The sequence below is a fragment of the Peromyscus maniculatus genome, chromosome 2 (genome assembly GCF_049852395.1).
Source record: "Peromyscus maniculatus bairdii isolate BWxNUB_F1_BW_parent chromosome 2, HU_Pman_BW_mat_3.1, whole genome shotgun sequence".
Taxonomy (NCBI): Eukaryota; Metazoa; Chordata; class Mammalia; order Rodentia; family Cricetidae; genus Peromyscus; species Peromyscus maniculatus.
The window spans coordinates 15624890-15642864 of record NC_134853.1 but is presented as its reverse complement, the minus strand read 5'-3'; the positions used below and the strand labels follow the sequence as shown (position 1 = coordinate 15642864).

At 42.3% G+C, this 17975-nt stretch overlaps 1 protein-coding gene across 1 annotated transcript in view; it reads left to right on the top strand.

Moving 5' to 3' along the window:
- Positions 1–17975, top strand: part of Mrps28 (mitochondrial ribosomal protein S28) — a 126324-nt gene that overhangs the window by 15006 nt on the left and 93343 nt on the right. The window lies entirely within an intron of this gene.

The following is a 17975-nucleotide window of genomic DNA, read 5'->3' as shown; positions in this document are numbered from 1 at the left end:
CTGGGAACTGATACTAAATAGGGAGAGATTGTTTATTTCAAAGAAGTGAGAACCTATGCTCAGATTTGGGGTTTGGATTGGTTGATAGAGTCCTTGTCTAGTGTGCATGAAGCCCTGAGTTCAATCTCTAGCAGCATATAAACGGAATAGTGATGGCTACCCCAGTGCTTGGAAGGTGGAGGCAGGAGGATAAGAAATTGAAGGTACCTTTGATGTTAGGACTTTGAGGTCAACCTGGCCTGCATGAGACCCTTTCTTAAAAAAAAAAAAAAAAATCATATGAAACCTAAACCTAAACCCAAATATTCATAGCAGCTTTATCTTTTAATTTAAAAAAAATTTAAAATTTTTATGTGTGTGAATGTTCTGCTTACATGTATGTTTGTACAGCATGTGGGTACAGTTGCTGAAAAGGTCAGAAGAGGCTGTTGGAACCCTTGGAACTGGAATTACAGATGGTTTTGAACCACTTGTGGGTACTGGGAACCAAACCTAGGTCTTCTGCAAGAGCAGCAAGTGCTTTTAACCATTGAACCATTTCTCCAGTCCCATGGCAGCTTTATTTAATTAATAAATTTTTAATTAAAAATTTTATTTTATGTGTTATAAGTGTTTTTTCTACATGTATGTCTGTGCACCACATGTGTGCTTGGAGCCCTTGGAGACCAGAAAAGGGTGTTAGATTCCCTGGAACTGGGGTTATAGGTGATTTGGGGTACTGGGAGTTGAACCCAAATCTTTTGGAAGAGGCATCTCTCCAGCCCAGCTTTATTTTTAATATTGGAAACAATCTGTATGTTTATTTAAAAAAAAAAAACTAGTTAATGATTAAATAAACCATGGTTCATTCTTACCATGGAATACTGATTAATAAATCCATATTCAGAGTGTCAGCCCAGCTGTACTCTCCTTTTTTTGCTTTCCTGTACAGAATGGGGTCTTGTAATCAGCTTTTCGGCAGGTGGCGGGCCTAGGGAATACTACTGTCCTGGGAACTTGAAGTTGCTCTCTGCTCTTGGCTGCTTGCCTCATCATTTAGGAGGGACTATAACCACGTCACCACAGGTAGAAAGAAGTCAGCGTTTCTGAGTTCGTACATAACCTCCTTCCTGCAGAGATGGAGGCCTTAGGGCTGGGAGAGAGCTCAGTCGGTAAGAGCGCGGGTTGAGCAAGCACGAGGACCTGGGTTCGATGCATTTTCTACTGTAGTACTGAGCTGGGCGGAGACGGGAGGTCACTAGAACTTGCTGGTCAGCCAGTCCAGCTGAAAGACAGCTCTAGGTTTAGCAACAGACCCTTTCTCAAGGAAATGGGAGATGTGATAGAGGAAGACAGCTTCCTCCTGTCACCTCCAGAAGTGTACATGTGGATGTGTACATCTCTATACACATGCATGCATACACCACACACATTTCACATACACACAGATATGTGGTGGTGGTGGTGGTGGTGGTGGTGGTGGTGGTGGTGGTGGTGGTGGTGGTACGGTGGTGGTGGTGGTGGTGGTGTGTGTATGTAGTGATACACCTGTAATTCCAACACTACTTAGGAGGAAGAGGCAGGCAACTCAGGAGTTCAGAGCCATCCTTGGCTATACAGTGAGTTTAAGGCTAGCTTGGGCTACCTGAGATCCTATCTCAAGTAAACAAACAAACAAACAAGTAAATAATATATGGGTGCCTGCCACCTTGATGAAACTTTTAGGCAACCATCTGGAGCCTGTTAACATACCCCTCAATACTAAGATGGAAGTGCATCCTGGCTGCCATGGCCACTGTTGCTTGAACCCATTTGAGAAAGGCAAAGAGGTTGCTTGATGTCCATAGGACTGATATTCTTGCTTATTTGAAGTCATTCCCACAAGATCTCGCTGTACTCCTCTTGGACATATACCCAAAGGGCTCTACATCTTACTGGAGACACTTGCCCATGATTATTGGTGCTCTATCTATCAAACCAGAGCTTACAAACAGCCTGGTGTCCATCAGGAGATGAATGGATAGTGAAACTAGAAAAGGATAAAGGGCTAATGCTAGCTGACTTATATTCAGAGAGGTCTGTTTAATATTTCTCCTATGCCTTGTCTTCGACTTGCCATTCATGTTCCTTCTGAATTCCTGACCACCCAGCAAAACTACTTACCCCCCTTTTTAAGCCAACTCTCTTTCCAAGCAAAATATCGCCTGGGCACAAAGCTCAGAGTTCTGCCTACTGATGTTTCCTCTGTCTTTCAGTTTTACCTTGTTCTACACTCTAGGTCACCTATAGAAGCTCATCCAAGTCTCCATTCTTTACATCTGCTGCAGGACATTTCCAGGTACCACTGTATCTGTCAGGTCATGCAGCCCAAGAGATGGAACAGCTTGCATGAACACCTGGGTCTGTTGTAGAACCTTCTCTTTTTCTGGGTTCATGAAAAACTAGCAGGTTTGAGTTAACTTGTAAAAAGAATAGAAACACAGATCAGAAATGTATTTGTTGCCTCTAGACATCAGCCAGAACCACTAGACATTGTGCTACTACTAGGAATAAGGGATACCTAAATATGTCCCAGACCACCAAACCTAGAATTTTCACAGGGCAGGGTTCATTTTCCCCTGTGGCATATGATTTTCTTATTGTGTGTCTGGAGTATAGAGTTGCTGCTGCTTTCCCCAAGGTTCCATCACCAGAATGAAGTCCAGCGGAATGGGTTGACAGTAAAATTCCTAAGGTTTAGGTTATAGCACAGAGCTGGAGAACTGATAGAGCTGTGAGGTGTGTGCCTTTACTATCAGGCTTGGTAAAAGGAAACTTGTCAGATCAATAGTGGCATGCCAGATGCTCAGGGATCCTTGATGTGTTCCAGCCATGAAATTACATCTAGAACAGTAGCTACAGTTGGGTTTACCAGTAAGCTTCTGATAATAAATTGTCGTTCTCTAAGACCATCTGTTTGTACGGGGCCATGTGTAAACCAGCTGAATGGGAACGAGGGATGGCCTCCTATACTGAGTTCTCTGTGCTGGCCGCAGTGGCTGCAATTCTTCCAGGGAATACAGCACTGCTGTTAGTTTACTTGGTAAGTAGGGACGTCCCAGTACAGTGGTTCCCAACCTTCCTAATTCTGCCACCCTTTAATACAGTTCTTCATGTTGTGGTGACCCCCACAGTAATTTCGTTGCTACTTTGTAACTGTAATTCGGCTACTGTTATGAATCGTAATATAAATATTTTTGGAGATAGAGGCTTTCCAAAGGGGTTTCGATCCACAGGTTGAGAGCTACTGTTCTAGTGTCTTCTGCTGGCCTTCTCTATCAAATCAGAACTAGAGTGAAGTTTTGACAGTTACCAAGTGTGTCCATTCTGGTTATGCTTTATAGAACAAGAAGATAGCTACAGAGTGTGCACAATGGGTCGGAGAGAACTGAGCTAAAACACCGTTGGGCTCGTGGTCTCAACAACCTCCATTCTGACTGCTGTGATTGTCTTCCCAGGAATTAATGCCAGCTCAGGTCATCTCTGAAAAATCGATTTTCCTTTACTTGATGGACAGTCATTCTGATCAAGTAGCCATAGCTCCCTTTGAGGAAGGGAGGAGGAGGCTTGCTAGTGTAAGTTTGTTCCTTTTTAATTGTTTTTAGTTAGCATACACAATACTAGTTTCACCATGACACTTACTACATATGTACATCACACTTTGCTCCTCTTTATCCTCTCACCCTTTACCCCTACCCCATCCAAGCCCTCCCCTGCCGGTCTCTTCCTCTGCCTTCTGCTCTCATATCATATACACACAGTACATGCATATTCCATATATGAGAGGAAATGTACTTTTTATCTTTCTTTTTCCCACCCCACTACCCTTTCTTGTTCCTTCCTCTTTTTTCCTTTTAGACACCTTCCTCCCAGACTGAGCCTCCCATCCATATTCAGGTGGTAAGGCCTTGGAATGGTGGTAAATTCCTCTTCATTTAAGAGGCAGAAAATCTGGAAATTGGTTCAGGTTTGAGGACTGGGTCATGATGCTCACTTGTGATTCAAGCCAAGATTTCTTTTCATGAAATTGAGGGTTTTCTGATCCATTTCATTTCCATGAACAGTTTAACCAACCAGCCAGAGAGCCTGATAGCCACTGACCTCCGAGACTCTGCTGACCCAATCTGCTCTCCTGGCAGAACCCTGCCGTCTCCAGTGAAGTCAGGGGTCCCTCTTTGACAGCAGTTCCCACTGTTAGTCTTTCCTCCTGAGAAGACCCACCACATGTTCTTTCCGGAGGGCCAGTGTCTCAGTGTTGGTGAGGGGACCGCTGTGAAGGGCGGGTGAACAGCACGTAAGGAGTCAATCCACTCCAACACTCCATTCTCTTCAGGCCTTCTGGATACTTTCACTGGACTAAGGAAACTCTATTTAGTGCAGTCTGTCTTCATTTAGTATAGGTTTCCTTCAGCCACACAAGCAGACTATTAAAAGCCAATGCCAGTCACTTATGTTGACATACTGTATTTAGAATCTGTGGTGGTTTGAATAGGTATGGGCCCCCAGACTCCTGTGTTTGAATGCTTGTCCCATAGGGGGTGGCACTATTAGGAGGTGTGGTCTTGTTGGAATAGGTGTGGACTTACTGGAGGAAGTGTGTCACTGGAGGGGAGCTTTGGGGTCTCATATGCTCAAGCTATGCCCAGTGTGGGACATAGTTGCTTCTGCTGCCTGCAGATCAAGCTGTAGAACTCTGAGCTCCTTCTCCAGCGCCATGTCTGCCTGCATTCCTCTATGAAGATAATGGACTAAACCTCTGAAAGTAATTAAATGTTTTCCTTTAGAAAAGTTGCCACGGTAATGGGTGTCTCTTCATAGCAATAGAAACCCTAACTAAGAAGTTGGTACCAGGAGTGGGGTATTCCTGTGATAGGCCTGACCACCACCATGCTTTTATTTGGAGGAATGTGGACTTTGGGAGTTTGGATTAGAAAATCAATTGAATAATTTAAGTGGGGTTTAATGGGCCATACTAGTAGGTGTATGGAAGGCAGTGGTGCCGAGGGTGATTTGAACTGTGGGAGCCTGGCTCAAGAGGTTTCAGAGGAGAAAAATTATATTATGTTGCCTAGAGATCATTCTTGGCATGTTTTGGTGAAGAATGTGGCTGCTTTTTGCCCTTGTCTGAAGAGTCTGCCTGGGGCTAAAGTGAAGAGATTTGGATTAATTCCATTGGCAGAGGAAATCTCAAAACAGCCTACTATTGACTTTGTTGTATGGTTATTACTCTTACACAGATCTATAACAAAAAGGAACAAACTGAACAAGGAAAATTATAAAATGTACAATTTGAAGATGAAAAGACTACCAGAAAGTGAATTGGAACTAAGTCCTGTGTTAAAGGAGATAAACGGATTAAGAAATGGAATAAAGGGAGTGGCGACCTCAGGACAAGATCCCATGTAGCTAAGCTTCCATCTTGTGAAAAGGGACTAAAGAGCCCTGTGTGGTTGTGTACACCTTTAATCCCAGCACTCCAGAGGCAGAGCCTGGAGGATCTCTCAAGTTCAAGGCCAGTATGGTATACAGAGTGAGTTCCAGGACAGGCAAGCTTAGGCAGTGAAGGAAACTATGGAAAACAGAAAGCCAATGAAGATGTAATTGAATGAGGGTGCCATATTCCAGCCGAGCAAGCAGCAGAACTTGGCAGCTTTAGCTATGTGGTTCTGACTTTTGAGTCAAGGATAGAAGAAAGGGTTGATGAAATCTCTCTCTGAGACTAAGGAAAGCCACTGAGACCAGGTGTGTGCTAGGGGTGTCCCAGCATGGAGGCCCGGAAAGGCCATTGTATGAAGCTGTGAAGGAGAAGCCTGGATTGCCTTGGAGACCCCGAGATATTGGAGATGCCAAAGCCATAGGATACCTACCAAGGAAAGTTGCTAACAGGGGGTGGAACCAGCTCAAGAGAGAGAAGTGTGTTGCAGTCAACAGAGCTGAAAGGAGCTGGAGATCTGTAGAGCATTTTGACATCAGACATGGACATGCAGAGTTTGGAGTTTGCCCAGCTGGTTTTCAGTTTTGCTTTGGTTCAGTATTTCTTCACTATGCTCCTTTTCCTCTATTTTGGATACAATCCCATTCCGTTTTATGTTGGAAGTGTGTGATCTGTGTTTTGATTGTGATTTTTCAGGGGATTATAGTTAAGAAATATTGCATGAATCTTAGAAGAGACTTTGAACTTTGGACTTTTAAACAAGTTTGAAACTATTATAGACTATGGGGACTTTTGAAATTGGACTGAATGCATTTCTGCATTATGTTGTGGCTACAAGCTTATTGGGGTCTGAGAGTAGAATGTAGTAGTTTGCATAGGTATGGCCCCGATAGACTCATGTGTTTTTGAATGCTTGGATCATAGAAAGTAACACTGTCAGGGGCTGTAGCTTTGTTGAATAGGTGGGGCCTTGTTGGAGGAAGTGTGTCACTGTGGAGGTGGGCTTTTCAAGCTATACCCAGTATGGGACACCATTGCTTCTGCTGCCTATAGATCAAGATGTAGAACTCTCAGCTCTTTCTTAAGTGCCATGTCTGCCTTCATGTCACCATGAAGATAATGGACTGAACCTCTGAAACTTGAAGCCAGCTCCAAGTACATGTTTTCCTTTAGAAGAGTTGCCATTGTCATAGTGTCTCTTCACAGCAATAGAAACCCTAATTAAGACAGAATCTCCATGTAGCAAGCCATCTTAATATATTGGACCTGGAGTAACACTGTTTCCCTCTCACTATGATCTGGTACGTGGATGATCAGTGCCTACTTGCCACAACAGTCTGTTGATGAGGACTGGTAGATAATACAGTTCTTTTGTGTACCCTGCTCTGTCATACAGACTGTGTTTTCTTGTCTGTCCTTGAAACTTTACTGAGCCTTCCAATACAAACAGGTTCTCCTTAATATAGGCTTTTTTGTGTTTATGTATGTGTAGTGTGCATATTTGTGTGTTTGTAGGTGTGAGTAATGTGCATGTGTGTGTGTGCATGCATGTGGAGGTCAGAGTCTAACATTGGCTATCTTTCTCAATTGCCCTCTAACTTATTTTCTGGGACAGGGTCTCTCACTGAATCTGGATCCATTGATTCAGCTAGACTAGCTAGCTAGAAGACCCCAAGGATTCTCCTCTCTCTACTTTTCCCAGTGGGGTTACAGGTGTGTTCCAGTAGTACATGGGTGCTGGGGATCTGAGCTCCAGGCTTCATGCTTTCACCGCAAGAACTTTTTGAACTGAGCCATCTGCCCAGCACTTTGTAGGATGGTAGAAATGTCCTGTAACAAGCTGTCACATATAGCAGTTGAGCATTTAAGATGTGGCTAGTGAGCCGGGCAGTGGTGGCACTCACCATCTTTAATCCCAGCACTCAGGAGGCAGAGGCAGACGGATCTCTGTGAGTTTGAGACCAGCCTAGGCTACAGAGTGAGTTCCAGGAAAGGCGCTAAAGGTACACAGAGAAACCCTGTCTCAAAAAAATAAAATAAATAAAAAAAAATTTTTGGCTAGTGAATTAACTTTAAATTTAATGTGTGTCTGGAAAGCATGGCTCATAGAGGCACTGCCCTGTAGGCTTGGTGATCTGAGTTTGGTCCCAGGAATCCATGGAAGTTTTGCATAGGTAAGCACAACTGCTGTGAGTTCATGAGTGCCATGATGTTGTCATGCCTGGAAGATAGCATTTCATAGCTCTCTCCCCCATCCTCCAGTTCTTACCTTTTCTATTCCCCTTCTTCTGTGTATTCCCTGAGCCTTTGAGGGATAATAAATGTCCTGTCAACAGTTACTTATGCTCAATACTTTGAGGAGTTTTGAGTCTCTGCAGTAACCGTTGACCGCTATAAAGAGAATCTTCTCTGGAAAGAATTTTGACTAGTGTGTCAAAGATTGGCAGTTGAGTATTGTCCAGAGGGACGGTGTCATGGGTGGAATAGAATTGGTTTATGGGAGACTCTTAGGATAGTCAGTAAAGATACCACCTTTCTTTGTCTTTTAAGAGCTATGACTATATATTTATGCAACTTTTTTAGTAGTGAGCAATACAGATAACTCTGTCATCTGGAGTATAGCAAGGAAGGTAAAATATAATAATAAATTTAAATGTGGTTTGTGTTATTAAAGAAATTGTATCGTGCAGACTGAGTTAGATAAGGTCTTACAGCAAAACATTGGTCTGGCTTGGGAAAATGTTTCACTTCGTAGAATGGCTGGAAGTAAAACCCCATGTGCTTAGCTGCAGGACCTAACTTCTAGTTAGACAAATCTGTCTAGTTAGAGAAGAAGGGGGAGGGCAAAGGGAGAGGACGAGAAAAAGGTGGGGGAAGGGTAGAAAATGGAGGGGTGAGAAGGGGAGAGAGAGAGAATGTGAACCTAGCTTTCTTTTGTAATTTTATTTGCCCATTACGCATGATGGCTATTCTGACAGACCCTGATGTCCTGTGAACCTGCTGTAATCATTTATTACTTTCAGGGGAAGCAGGTTTGCTTATTGATTATTTTTATTTTTATTTTTGGTGGGATCGCATGCAGCACAGGCTGACTCCCCCCACCCCGAATTTATTGTTAACTTACATTAAAATAGTAGCAACAGCTAGCTTTTAACTTTATGTGGACAAAGATGGCCTTGAACTTCGGGTCCTCTTGAGTTCACCTCCTGACCTTTGGGATTACAGATCTCTGTCGCCACTCCCAGTTTTACGTGGTGCAGAGACTGGACCCAGGGCGTGGTGTATGCTGGGAGAGCCGACTACTGACCAAGCAATTTTACGTGGTGCGGAGACTGGACCCAGGGCCTGGTGTATGCTGGGAGAGCCGATTACTGACCAAGCTCCCATGCCTTGTCCTGCTGCGTCTTAAGATCTTCTGAAAGAGATGATTATGTCACCTGCAAGGGCAGTTTTCCAGTTTTATTTCTTCTTTTGTATGCTTTTATTTTCTACCTTACTGCATTAGTGAGGACTTCTAGTATGAGGCCGAAAGCTTCAAGAGGGTGAATCCTTGCCTTCTTTCTCAGCTTGATAGGAGAAATTTTCCTGTTTCTTATCGTTAAGTATGGTAGCTGGAGGGGTTCTTTGAAGATACTCTTTGTCAAGTTGAAAAGCTCCCCTTTGTTCCTAGTTTAGTGAGAGTTTTTATGACTGTGTATTGGATTTTGTCATAGACTTTTTCTGCAGCTGTTGACATGACCATGTGATTTTTCTTCCATCATCTATTGATTTGATGGGTTATATTAATTGATCTCTGTATGTTGACTCTGTCACATCACACTTGGTTGTGGGGTATAATTCTTTTTATGTGATTTTGGATTTAGTTTACTGGTATATTGCTATAGATATTTGAGTCTGTATTCACTGAAGATCTGGTCTATAGTTCTGTTCATTGTAATGTCCTTGTGTGGCTTGGCATTAAGGTAATGATGCCCTCAGAGGATAAATTGGGAAGTATTTCTTTCCTTTCTGTCTTATGAGAGAAATGGTGGAAAATTTAAATTTGCTTTCTTAAATATTTGATGAAATTTGCCAGTGCACTTATCTGTGTTTATGCTTTCTCTTTTGGAAGGATCTTAATTATTGGATGGGTTTCTTTAATAGTTATTGGTCTTTAAATTGTTTCTTTTTGTGTGAGTGTTGGTGAATGATGTCTTTCAAGGGATTTGTCCATTTCATCTTGGTTTTTAAGTTTGTGGGCGCAGAGTTTTTCCTGGTATTCATTTATTCTCCTCTCATCTCTTTGGGATCTGTAGTGCTGCCCCTCTTGTTTTTAATATAATTGTCCTTCTCAGTGTGTAGTTTTACCTTCTGTGCTTTGTGGGTTTTGTGATCAGTGAGAAGGGTAAATGAAGTATTTTGAGTCAGAGATTTCCAGTAATAGCTATATTGTTGGGTCGTTTTGTTTTATTTTGTTAATGGTTATTGTTAACTTGCTTTTGTTTTGGTTTTGAGATAAGGTTTCTCTGTGTAACAGCCCAGGCTGCCCTGGAACTCTCTTTGTAGATAGGTTGGCCTTAAGCTCACAGAGGTCTGCCTGCCTCTGCCTACCGAGTGCTGGGATTAAAGGTGTACACCACCACTGCCCTGAAGTGCCTTTTATTTTTAATTTATTTTTTATTTTTACTTATTTGTATGTCTGTGTAAGTGCATACGGGTGCCTATAGAGGCCAGAAGAGGGCAGTGGGTTCATGATGAAGCTGGAGTTACTAGAGATTGTGAGACTGCAGTTAGAGCATTCTGGGAACTGAATTCAGATCCTCTGGAGGAGCACCAAGCACTGCTGGGCATTTCCCCAGCTCACCTCTCCATGTCCTTTTCTTAGTTAGCCTGGTTAGTTTTCTCAAAATGTCCTCTCTTTTTAAAGGAACAACATTTGCTTATGTTCATTTTCTTTATTGACTTCTTGTTTTTAACTTTACTGTTTTCTGCTCTAATTTTAATTTTTTCTTTTGCTTACTTTGGATTTAATTGAAGGTGGAGACTTAGGAGATTGATTCAGGGTTTTGAGCATTTATACCATGTATATCAGTCCTAGAACATTCAAAGCATTGTTTTCACTGCATGCCACACATTTGGTAAATTCTGTTTTTATTTTAAACCCCTTCAAAGTACTTATATAGTTTCCTTGGAAGTTCTGCTTGTCTTTTGTGTATAGAAAGAAATATGTAGTTTACTATCTAAGTACTATGTGATTTTTGAACTCTGTTTCTCTTAGTTTAATTCTGTTGTGGTCTGAGATCAAACATTGTATGCTTACTCTTCCTCTTCCATCCCTCCTCTCCCTTCCTTCCATCTCCTTTCCCCCTTTTCCCCTTCTTTCTGTATGTGATACTGGAGTTCATACCTAGGACCTTGCAAATTCTAGGCAAGTACTCTACCAGTGGTCTACACCTCCGGCTAAAAACTGTTGTAAATTTGTGAAGGTGTTTATGATCTACAAGTTCCTCTAGTTTGGTGAATGTTCCACGTGAGCTTGAAAAGAACATATTCTTGTGCTGCAGAATGAAGTCATCTAACCGGGTCCATTTATGTTCAGTTGGGTGTTGGTGGTGCTGAGCTTACCCATGTCTTCATCACGCTCTGTCTGCTACATCTGCCTGTTCTAATAGTGTGTTGACCTCTGACTGCAATTGAGGCTTTATCCAGTTGTCCTTGGAGTTCTGTCAGCTTTGCCTTTCACTGTTGTGTTAGGTCTGCTGGTAGTTTACTATAGATGTAGAGGATTGTTGCATTGTCCTAGAGAATCGACCCCTTTGTCATTAATGAACTTGTTGCTCATGAACAAGCTATTACCTAGTAGACAGATTGGTGAAGAATAAGAGAAAGAGATGTCTTTATTTTTTTATATGCTTACTCCTTTTCCGGTGTTCTTTTCTTTACCCAAGTTTCTGACCTTTACAAATTTCCTTCTTTCTAAAGAATTTCTCTGAACCTTTCCTGGAAGGCCTGCTTATAATAGATTCTTGCTGTTATCATTATCAATATTATTATTATCATATTCCAGTAGCACCCAGTCCTAACAATCAAGCATACCTCCATACATGCCAAATGTTCCCTGTGGGGATTTTTATTCTGCTTGAAAAATACAAGTTAATTGGTAAAATTGGGTGGTGACTGAGTTTATAAATTACTTTTGTTCAATTAATTTTGGGGGAGTGCTTACCTGTATATAGGCACTGTTTGGGTGACTTACCTATAGCCACCTCCAGAGGAGTTCTAAAAGTTCTTGTGTCCTGAAAGGAGGAGTTGGACAGAAGCAGGCCAAGGAGTGGGAGGAGCCCAGAGCAGGGAAAGGGGTTTAATGGCTCAAACGCAGCATTATATGAAGAGTTAGGGCTTTTATGTCACATAGCGTGGACTCTTTAGGCTCACTTGCTTAGCCTGGGCTTTCTCCTTGACTGTCTGTTATATGTACTTCTGCATAGAACTTCATGCATTATATGTCTCTTTAGTATCTTAAGTCTCCACACAGGGGTGTGTGTCTTAGTATGGCAGTGAGTCACAGGTCATCTCCAGATGCTGGAGTGCTTTGTACCTGTACCAGTGGCTTCAGCCCGTTCTAGTAACCTTCTCCTGGGGTTTCTGGTCTTCCTCTTTGCCCACAGATTTTTCTTATAGTTTAATTTGTGACATTTGGGTAAAATCTTCTGGCCTCATTCTGTGTCCTACTCTGCTGCCTTAGTTCTCATCTGCTAAGCAAAGTAGTTGAACTAGTTCATGTTCCTTGTTTCTTTCAGTACTAGTAACTTTTGATTTGAAGCTGCATATTAAATGTCCTTATAAACATGATAATGTAGTTACATATACACCGTATATCAAGTATTTAAAGTGATACCTATTCTTTGTAGTCTAGAGTTTTTAATTGTAGATAATGCAGAGAAAAAATAGTTCTAGGCTAAAACTTGGATTTAGCACTTGGTGTAATTTAGGAGGGGATTTGTGTCTGTATACTGTCAATAGACAAGCTTATGTTTGTATTAATAGTAATATTAATATATAATATTATATATATTAATATTTATATTAATATATAATATTATATATTAATATTTATATTAATATATAATATTATATATTAATATTTATATTAATATATATAAGCATATATACAGTTTTTTACAAGTTGTCAGATCGCCAGCATTCCCTGAAATGTTATGTAATTTTATGTAATAAAAAATGTATAAAACTTACTTCCTCCCTTTCTCTGGTGTATCTTGCATACTACTAACAAAACTTTCTTATCAATTAACAAATGTTGTCACTCCATTGATTAGAACTCTCTTTGGACTCCCAACTCCTTACAAATTTGTAAACACGTAAGTGTGAATAGCTACTGCTTTCAGCAACTTTGTGGACCCTAAAACTGTTGTCACATTGCTTTAACTCTGTGTTTCTCTGCTCTCTCACATGGTTCGTATTAGGGCAAGTCGATTCGTTACTTTTATTTGCTGCTGTGACCGGATACCTGACAAGCAGCGACTTAAGAAAGTGTGTGTTCTCATTGGCTCACAGTTTGAGTGGGTACAGTTGATCACAAAGTCGATGGCATGGTGGCAATAGCCCCAGAGCGGCAGGAATGTGTATTTGGGGCCTCCCACCTCCCTACATATGGCAGAATAGAGACAGAGCCTCCCGGAAGTGGGCTGGCCTAATAAAACTCCCAAGTGCTTCCCCTGTTGACCTACTTCCAGCAAGGTTCCCCCTCCTAGAAGTTCCACAACCGTATAAAACAACAGCAATAACAGGAGGCATCTCACAGTCAGTCCACAGTGGCATTCACAGGCAGTTTCTGTTCGAGAAGTGAATGAATCAAAGCTGTCCTGTTCCCTGTATCTTCTTTTCCTGTTTATCTAGGTAATTCTGTCCAATTTGCAGTCATCCTCTTCTTCTTCTTTTTTTTTTTTTTTTTTTAAATTTTCTCTGTGTAGCTTTGGCTGCCCTGGTACTCGCTCTGTAGACCAGGCTGGCCTCGAACTCACAGAGATCCGCCTGCCTCTGCCTCCTGATTGCTGGGATTAAAGGCATGCGCCACCACTGTCTAGCAATTTTCAGTCTTCTAATGAAGAAAAAAGTACAAGAGAGTAGTAGGAAGTCTGAGCTCCACAACCAACTTTCCCTGTCCTTTCTTTCTGAGACAGGTTCTCACTCCATAATCCAGTATACCTTGGAACTCAGCAAGAACTAGACAGATACTGAACTCATGACAATGCCCCTGCCTTGGCCTCTGTCGTGCTGAAGTTACAGACAACGTAAGTTAGCAAGCAGTTGGTCCCAGGATCTCTGCCTTTCCTGACCAATCTGTGAACGAGCTTCATGGCGATGCTTTCCGTCACTCGACTGTGCTCTGTGAGGCGGACCAGCAGTTGACAGTGTGTCTGCTGTCAGTGAGCTGTATCAGCATGGCAAGGAGCTGGGTGTTGGTCCAGGCACTTCAGAAACAGGACTCCCTGTTGTCAGAATGTGTTATGGGAGTGGCCATGTTTGACGTTTTTAGAAATCCCTTGACAAGTAAATGACTATAGCTTTGTTTAGGCCCTAGCAATTCAGAGATGGTTCTAGACTCTGGTTTTGATCTGATTATCTAAAATGGCTTCCACAAGACAGTTGGTGATGATGACTATACAGTTTAAGGACAGGTTTAGGTGTTAACCCAGGACTCTCTCACTCACTGAGAACACATTTGCCCCATTTAGGATGTGCTAAAGGCAAAGGGGACAGAAGAGACAGAAATGGTTCGTTTCCATTTGATTTAAAAATAGACTTTCAGAAAAATGTATAATGGAAAAGATAATTTAAAACAGATTTACTAAAACTCTCAAGGGAATTCATTTTATTTTCACCTATTGTGTCTGTGCACATGTCCCAGCTTGCCTGTGAAGGTCAGAGGGCAACTTGCTGAGCTCTCCCTACCAAGTGGGGTCAGGCATTGAACTCAGCGTCGGGCTTGTCAGCAGGCGCCCTTACCCACCACGCATCTGCCAGCCCAAGGGGATCTTTACTTTCTGAACCCGGGAGAAGGGCCACTTGCTGCCCCCCTGCTCTTAGCCAGGCGTCTCTTCATGGTTCTGAGGGAGAGTGTGGGTTGTAGGAGTGGGCCCTGAGTACATGGTTAACTTCTGGATCCTCTTGTTTGACTTGGGCTGTGGCTCTAATGAGTCAGCTGAAAACAAATGACAAGAAGAAACCTGTTGGGGTCAGTGTGGATGGGGCACAGTGAGACCCTACACTGATGTCTGTCTGGTCTTCCCCGCTGCTCTGGGTGGCTTGGTGGCTTCCAGCAGAGGAACACAGTGGCTGCCTTGTTTCTTCCCCGATTTCCTTGGTGCGACCCTGCTCTGTGTAGGGCTGGTCAGTGTACTCTAGGACAGTAGTTCTCAACCTGTGGGTTGAGACCCTTTGGGGGGTGTCGAATGATCCTTTCACCAGGGTCACCTAAGACCATTGGAAAACACAGTATTTACATTACAAATCATAACAGTAGCAAAACTACAATTATGAAGTAGCAATGAAAATAATTTTATGATTGGGGTCACTACAACATGAGGAGCTGTATTAAAGGGTCGCAGCATTAGGAATGTTGAGAACCACTGCTCTAGGGTATGATTTTCTTTTTTCTTTCTGCAAGACCCCACTTTTTATTGTTATTGTTTTTGTTTTTCAGGACAGGGTTTCTCTGGGTAACCACCCTGGCTGTCTTGGAACTCGATCTGTAGATCATGCTGGCTTTGAATTCATAGAGATCCACCTGCCTCTGCCTCCCAAGTGCTGGAATTAAAGGCATGCGCCACCACTGCCCAGCAAGATCTGTTTTTTTTTAATTGATTAATTAATTTATTTATTTTTTAAATTACACTCATGATATTAATCACATTTGTGGTATTCATAGATTACATTCACAGTATTCATTCAATTATATATATAATATATATATAATATATATATTACATATATATATATATTATATATATATTTAATTTTAAATGTCCAATGTCATTTCTTGAAGGGGGTAGGAGGTCTTAATTACAGGCTTACAGCACAATGGGAGGACCCCGGAGGGCAGAAGTTCGCTACTAATGTTTTACAATCTTGCATCTAAGCTGTTAACGCCCATTATTCAGGATACACAGACAAGGAACTTCCCTTAAGCATTTAGGAGGGTGGAACCTGGCAGAGAATTAGCATTGGGAGGATATCAAGGTCAAGGTCCACAAGCAAAGCAACAGTTACCCAAAATGGGGGCCAGGGCCCTGCAGGGCCCTTTTATTAAAAAATGAGCTTCTGACTTGGGTTGTGTGGGTCGTCAGCAGGTCACCTTACCCGTCATGGAGACGCCTACCCAGGCCACACAGGTGCTCTGTCTTAGGTTGGTGAGTGCCCCCCAGGCATTACCTGTCTCTGAATACTCATTATCATACAGGCTCAATTGTGTGTGAGCTGCATGGTTAATTGCTGCCAAAGATCTCAAAGTGGCACTGGGCTTGCAATCTGTGTGTTTGACACAGAAAAGACCAACAGAGGTCTTATCTCATCCATAGCCAGTAGGCTAAAGGCAACTGAGCCATTCCCTTCCTTATCCAGCCATACTGTACGTTGGGGTCCTTGTAAGATAGTATCCCAAAAGCAACTGGAACTTGAGTTTATAAATTTATAATTTTCAAAGCCAATCGAGATGTATATAACTACTGAATTAAATTTATCATGCCCAATAGAATGAAAGATTAACTAACTGTAGTAGCTACTTTTGTTGCCAGGGTCTCCACTGTGCTAGCTGTAGTAAGCAATTATGAAATGGTAATCCTAGAAACAGTAGCAGCGGTGTGCACCATTGTTATAACAGCAACAGTGGCAGCAGCAATGTCAAATTCTCTTATGGATTATGTGGACATCCACTGGCATGGATACAACTCCAGGAACACGAACCGCCAAGGCCCGTTTTTCTTGATCCCAGCACGACTTTAGCTGGCAGCTCTTCTGGAGAATCCAATCTCATGGCTACAGTTCCTAGGCTTACATTAATGCTTGCCAAAGCTGGCCATATTGGGCTCTCAATCTCCATTGGCATCAGAAGGGTAGATTTTTTTCATGATGACCCATTAGGTTTCTGTCATGTTGGGCTTCAGCAGCAGCCACAGGGCACGTTCAGTGCTCAGGAATCCAAAGAGGAACCTCATTGTCCTGAGGAAAGACATAAACCAAACTCCGGGGCCACACCAACACTAGGTCTCCTCCATGTGCTAGTAGAAAGATCTTTCCATTGCTCCAGAGGGTGATTTGCAACAGGAGCCCTCCAGTGGCAAGATCTGTTTTTTAAGATACTTTTCTGGGGAGATTTAATGTGAACTGAGGAGTTATAAGCTGGTGGGATGTGCTTCTGGCCCCCCTGGCATTTAGATCTACTGCTATGGCTTTGGTTTGTATTGACTTTCTGTGCTGAGGAGTCCTTCCAGTATGTTACTTCCTACTTCGATCCTCTTCCTCCTCCCGCCCTCACACACTGTAGCACTTGGGGGACACAGCATCAGTCAACTGTCTTGCCCATTTCCCCCTGAAGCAGAGCTCATAAAATTATGGTCCATGAGCCAAATTCAACACCTTGGGCATGTTTTGTCTCCTATATAAAATGGAATGTGTATTTATTTGTTTGCTTGTTTTCTTTTTCAACATGAATGCATTTTTAAAAGGCTAAGTAGTGGCTCTTTCCACCAGAATGGCCTCTCGTTCTCCCAGGGATCCTCACAGGGCCGGGCATTTGAGTTTCTAATCCTCAGAGTAACACATTAAAATTCTGTTACAAATGTAGTTGTGTCATTGAAGGTGCATGCCACTAAATGATTAATAACCCTTGAGTAATATGTAAAACTCATTCATAATTCAGGGTATAGTAGGTAGAGGGGGTCAGATCAAATTATTAATATTCTTCAGTAATTTGTTCTCACAAATAGAAACCTTGTACTTATTTTGCACCAACATCTATATACACATCCTATGTTCAAATTAAAGATGACTGGAAAATACAGTTTGTATTTACAGATTCTAAAGAAGCATGTCTGAAAACAATTGTAAGAATAAGAAAATACTTTCCCAGCATTCTGTGTGCAGCTTTCAAGTAGATACCTGCAGAAGACTCCTAGAAAGTTTGCACCTATGAGTTAGAGGCTGTTGATATCAGAAAGAGAGGGGTGTGAAGACAAACCCGAATTGTTTATAATTATTCTCTAACAAGGACTGATGCTTACACTGGTATTTGTGATGGAATCCCTCGCTCTGGACTAGAAAGTTTTTGCAGATGCTCAGTTCTGGGAGTGAGGTCGGTGTGATTTCCTTGGGTGTGCTTCAGGAGCCCAGGACCTGACAGCACCGCCATGTCCTGCCTGCTTTCCTCTCCCCTGGGACCAGGCCCCTGGCTGTGGTTCTTTTGTGAGAGGGAAAGGGAGGAGAGGAAGAGAAAGAGTATAACTCTAGGAGCAGACTTCCACTTTTG